Source organism: Pezoporus occidentalis, unplaced genomic scaffold (genome assembly GCF_034315485.1).
Source record: "Pezoporus occidentalis ecotype Australia unplaced genomic scaffold, CSIRO_AGI_Poc_V1 ctg164, whole genome shotgun sequence".
In the NCBI taxonomy this organism is placed as follows: domain Eukaryota; kingdom Metazoa; phylum Chordata; class Aves; order Psittaciformes; family Psittacidae; genus Pezoporus; species Pezoporus occidentalis.
Genome location: NW_026913466.1, coordinates 3,762,777 through 3,768,776, shown reverse-complemented (window position 1 = coordinate 3,768,776; position 6,000 = coordinate 3,762,777). Strand labels below are relative to the sequence as shown.

The 6,000-nt window shown below is 39.7% G+C and overlaps 1 protein-coding gene across 1 annotated transcript in view; it reads left to right on the top strand.

The window, feature by feature from the left end:
• Window positions 1-2,250: 2,250 nt before the first annotated feature.
• The window catches only part of CUNH17orf50 (chromosome unknown C17orf50 homolog), a 62,846-nt gene continuing 59,096 nt past the window's right edge, over window positions 2,251-6,000 (top strand). Inside the window, exon 1 of the transcript XR_009963711.1 lies at window positions 2,251-2,354. The gene's annotated coding sequence lies outside the window, so the exon portion shown is untranslated. The remainder of the gene's footprint in view (window positions 2,355-6,000) is intronic.

Sequence of the window (6,000 nt, the reverse complement as noted above, 5' to 3'; positions counted from 1 at the left end):
GAGTTATTGCAAATATCAGTGGCAGAAGCCAAATCTATTTAAACAAACTTTTTCCCCAGACATGTGTTGGATTACAGTACATAGAATTGTGTAGAGAGACCATTGATAAAATATACTGGAAAAATAAACTGTGCCCATGTAGACACAGCCATTCCTAGTGAAATCAGTATATTACATTGTTTCAACTTAGGATGCCACAGCAAGTAAATTATGTAAAATCAGTCCACTACAATCAAATTGAAACAATAGGAGAAGAGCTAGTATGAGGACTAGTGTACTGCACAGTCAGAAAACTAAGATGCTAATTGCATGCTGTAACAGCTGAATCTGAGATGAAGCCTCAGTTCCACTTGTATAACCAAGATTTTGTTGTTTCTTTTGGCATCAGTGGAGCTGAGATTTTATAGTACCAAAAATATGTCACAAAATTCCAATTTTCAATTTGTATCCTGACATGTTATAATTTCTATTATCTACTTTATCGAGAAGAGCTTTACCAAGGTGGTTATTCATATACCATGAAATGGGGAAGCAAAGGAGTAGCAGGAATTAATTTCTTAGCCTGTTGTTAAGAAAACCAAATGTTGCAGTTGAGCACTCTTGGGTCTGAAGTCCTTAATGGCTTGGTCAAATTAGACACAAATCTCCTTATTTGCAGAACCCTGTTATCATCTCAACAATCATCATCATCATCATCACAGATGATTATCTCTCCTCAGCACACCAACATTTTGTATTTTAAAGCTTTTTTGGTTTAAATCCAGGACATAGAACTGTTCACTCATTAGCACTGGTGTCAGTATTGTTAGTATTGCCATGTCAGTATCTGTCAGTATCTGCTGCTATGGATGGCTACATTGTGAGAGCTCAGACATCAGGGAAGATGTAATTGTGAAAGGACTGTTGTATCAATGCTCCTGCAGTGGAGTAAGTGGCATGTGACGGCACTGTGCAGTGCTGTCTGAAGAACACTTTGTTCTCCCTTCAGTTCTAGTTTACTGACTTTGGTGAAACCAGTTATTAAAAGGGAAGGTAGGGAATGTTCTTGCGTGAGTCATGTTTGTTCTGTGACTGTCAGACTACATCTGTAACTGGTTCAGTAGCTCTGTTCAACTGGTGAGGTCACTTCCATGCAGCACATGACACAGGGAGCCTTTGTACAGACAGCTGCAGGCAATACACTTCATATTGGTTCCTGACTTAAGAGGTGTTCCAAGAAAAGATTGACAGGTACTTCCCCACATTGATATGGTGCTTTCCGATGCTTCTAGGAGTACCAAAAAAGACCTAAAACGTGAGAAACTTAAAAGTCTTTACTTTTAAGACAAAGGTGCATTTATATTATATACTTGGGTTTTAAACAACAGTTGAAAGAGTTTCTTAAGGACAAATGAGACAATGTAATCAGTCACCCTGAGCAACGCCAAAACAGAGAATGTCAGTACGTAGGAGGCAACCCTGGAAGTACCAGGAGAATACAAAGTACTTGATGGCTTAGTCAAAGTGTGCAACCATTTTGCCTGGACACACTAGTCTGATTTCTTTTTTCCATAGAGAAATGGGAGAATGTAAGAGTTACACAAAATTACTTGAAAAGAAATAGCTGTTGTACACAAGAGAAGGAACAATATTTCATTCAGCACCATGAAACAGAGAACAGGTGGGATGAAGTGAAGAGAGAGAATGAGACAGTGCCAAAACCACAAAGAAAAATGTCATTAAGTTAGAGAATGCTTGAGAAATTTGAAGCCCAGGCTGAAGTAACTGATGTACGGGAAATGAAAGAGAGATCTGAAGAACTGTTAAAATAATTGCCAGTGTCAGAACGGCTAACCCAAGGGATGGACAATGCAGTTTAATCCTGTGCAGACAAATTGTGGCCGTATTTGCTTTGCATTTGAGAGCAGCGTTTGTGAAATAAATTCCCTAGGATGATCAGCACTGACTGACTGTGACCATGCTGTTGCAGGGCAATGCCGCCTGTGTTGGCTACCACGGGGTTGTCACAGCTGGGTTGGCCAAATGTCTCCTGAGCCCAGTACAGACAGACTCTTGGGCACTGCACTGTTGGCTGCTAAAACCTGAACACGTGTCTTATTTCTTTTTTTTCCCCTTCCATTAAGGCATTTTTAAAAGCAATACCAGATTTCTTTTCCAATGTTTTCTTATTTATTTAAAGGAAAATAAAGTTTACAAGACAACTTGCTTTCTGGCACTGCAGATACTTAGTAAGTATCTTGTCAACACGTTTTCAGGAGGACAGAGCAGTTCTGCAAATCGCTACTGGAAGCTCCCACAGATTCTGCTGTGGTCTGCAAAGAGAAGATTATTAGGAATAGAAGCTGGTAGTTTAGGTGGGTAAGGTTTGATTCCCTCATGTCTGGGTCAGACAGGAGCACACAGGTTATATGCTGAAGGGCTCCCTTTATGCCTTTTTGCTGCTTTTTCACACATACCTCACGTGAGTATAATGTGTTGTACAGCTATACAAGGCTAAAGGATGCACTTAATCATGTATTAATCATCTAACTGCCCAAGGACCAATTTTTAATAAAATTGAGACACAGGGATACCTGTAAGACAGCATTGTCTTAATAGCATCAGAAGACACCTCAGAATCCTACGCAAGAGCTGATAAGTCTAGGCATAGCCAATAGAAGCTCATAATGGACACAGCACCACCAAAATGCAAGAGTGTTGCTTTATACAGCCAGCCCGGCTTTCTCACTCCGTAGGGCTTCAAGTTCTAGGCTCAGCTGCGGAAGAGTATGTGGGCTGGCATCTCAAAAATAGCATTTTCAACTTGCATTTGTATTCAGCAAACAGTGATGACTGAGTAGTCAAAAATACTTAAGCTGGTGAGTACAGTAAGCAAGAGTTTGGCTGTTGGTATGTTCATATACCTCTGGGGGAAAAAACGGTTACTCAAACTTTGAGACTTTTGAGTAAAACAAGGAACTCTGAAATGAAAATATTAGTTGATTTTCTGCCCCTGGCAGTGTCCCAGGCCACCTAGCTGTCTCTTTGGCTAGGCACTGGAGGCATCAATAGGATTTGTTTTGGTGGTAGAGGCAGGAGAATTTGGATCAAATTAATCCTTAAGGATATTGCTTACTGTTGTTTCACAAATGGTCATTTTTTCAGTCCTAAACTATAGAGGTAAGAGATTTAAAAAAAGCAAGTATAGCACATGATTGTTAGGATGACTGCTGTGGGAGGTGGGAGGGTAAATGCAGTTGCGAGAAAAACTAACATAGTCTTAGAGTGTTTCTTTAATACAGACAACAAAATGTTTGTGCCACTACATACAGCATTTGGCCAGCCTTTACTTGAACCAGAACACTGATGGCTGCTCTGGTCCTAAGTGATAGAATTGGAAAATGGACAGAGATGGACTGTCAGGATGACTAAGGAGGACACAGGCTACTCAAACTGAAGAAAAATAACAAACAAAAGAGTAAGGACTATACATTGTTCCCGGATATTGACCAGGATATTAGGGTTTTCTAGGCAGCTCAAGAATGAAGTTCAGATCAAGCTTTCTAGAGGACTGAAGAGAGGCAAGAGTGCATGTGGCTATCAAATGGTGCCTGATAAGCAGGTGGAAGGATGGCAAAGCTAAACCAGGCAGTTTTAAGCCTAGCAATAAAAAAAAGATTGAACTTGTAGGTGTCTTCAAAGTGGTTTGAAAGGAGATGGAATTGTTTGTTCCCAGTGCAATCCATACATTGTAATCATTCCATATTTCAAGGCTTCCTTTGTCTAAAAAGCTATATAAAACTGGTTTACTTTCCCAGCTCCTCAAGCACTATTAACCCTAGCATTCTTTGTGGCGTTAGAGTAGTAGATGTTTGCTTTCTGCATCCTATTCCCAGTGAACTCATTGGATTCTGAGCTGAGAACAGGAACTCCTCCCCACTGCCCTGATCATTTGACATGACTAGGGAGAACCTGTGAGTTTCTCTCCTCTGTAGCTTTCTTGGATCATTAGGAAGGAAGTTAAACAAAGCCTTGGTTGGTGCAGGGCTATATGATGCTAGCAACACACTTGATCTGTCTAGCTCTTTCAGTGCACTGTCATGGCTTACTAGAGATTATATCAGAGGCATGCACTGGATGCTATTGGGAAGTCATTCCAGGGTCCAGCTGAAGCTGGACAATGGAGCAGGTGTTTTCTAGGCTGAGAGAAAACATAAACAACATGATGCTGTATAGTACATTTCCTAGTAAAAAGAACAACCTGCTAGTTAGACAAGCACTAGAATTTTAATTATCTACATTCAACAGAGCAAAGCTGCCTTATGGCTAACAGAAGGTAGGAAGCCCAGGCTTACTTGCCTTAGTAAAGCAGTTCAGCTAAGAGCTGTTAAAATATAATCAGATTGTTCAGCTACTAAGGGAGAAGGCAAGGATGTTATTTCTGCAAAATCACTCTAAAAGCTGCATTAAAAGTGCAGTAACTCAGTGCACTTGGTACCAGGAAGTTCCCATAGTAAAATGTATTTTATAGGTCTACCACATAGCGGTAACAAGTTTTGATGATGGCTGCCCAAACCACAGGTGGTGTTACAAGGTAATGCTCCCTGGATTTGAAACACACAGGAAAGCAAAAAAGAGATGGTTTGGTTTTATAATAGTCATCCTCATGGCCTAGTGCTCTGTCATACAGAGCTCTAGCAGTCTCAGTATTACCTGCTTTTCTTCTCAGTTGCAGTTCTGATCATCTTTAGTCACGCGAGAGATCTTTGAAATTTTATATCTCTCAGGAGCTCTTGAAAGCATCTTACTCACTTATCTCCATATACCTGAGCTCACAAAGCAAAGTATGTAGACAGTCACTTCAAGATTTGTTTTGTCTTTGAACTATTTTCTCTAAACTTTCCAAAGCATATGCAAGTGCCAGAGCTCTTCACCTAACAAAACTTAGTGACCCCTAAGCAGTCCTTCCTTTTGCTCCTTGAACTTCCAAATTGCAAATCTGCTATCTGAACAGCATGCAAAAAGAATTTAGATTTTTCTATATAATTACTCATTCTGCCATATCCACATTAATCTGTCCATTACATTACACCTAATTTCCTTTTCCCTTGGTTTTATCATTTGCTAGAATTCTTTATAAGCTCAAAGTCAGAAATTGGAACATTTTGTTTCAACAAATCTGAGCTAACTACACAACGTGATTAGAAGAGTGCTAGTGGAGTATTAGCCCATTGTGCTCTCTTAATTATTAGCATAAGCCTTATTTTGGCTTTGACTAGTTTCCTGTGTTTTTCCATATTACATTCATGTGCACCAATCTACCTAATCTGCCCCATCACTTAGTCCTTATTTGCTATTTCACCTAGAGCAGAACATGCACTGTATGACATCAAAGGATTGCTTTTTCCCAGCTCCTCCTTACAGACTTAAAGTGCCCTCAATTTATTGCCACCTATGCTAAGAGTTACCAAGGGAAAAAAAACTATAGTTTTACTAAAAAAGCACTGAAAAAGACATCTTGACATTACCTGTTTTTGGTGTGTTTGGGTGGGGAAGAGATGGTACTGTGCCCTTTATATATGCCAAGTTTATTTGCAAGAAAATTAGAAGAGCTGTTGGGTAGTGCCCCACATGTATGAAGGTGCAGAGTGCCCCAGGAGCTACTGCAATGCTTATGTATTATAAAATGTAGGTGTAGTCACTATAAGGGAGAGAAAAACAGCTTTCAGCTTTTGTCCCTTCAGAAAGCTTAATTACTTATTAGAATTAATGATGGTAACAGTTACCATGCCCTGTTAAGCCATCACATGAGTGACCAGCATCAGCTGTTTCAAGTTAAGGCAGAAGATGACCCTGCAAGACAGTCTGCATCCCTTTCACAGAGAATCTTTCTTTCTTCACTTAAAAAGTGTGTCCAAAGTACATGAGATTTGTAAACTAATTATCTAGTGGCAATGAGTTCCCTGAGTTAACTGTGTCCTATTAATAGGAAAATATATGTATTACCATTAAGAAAGTTAA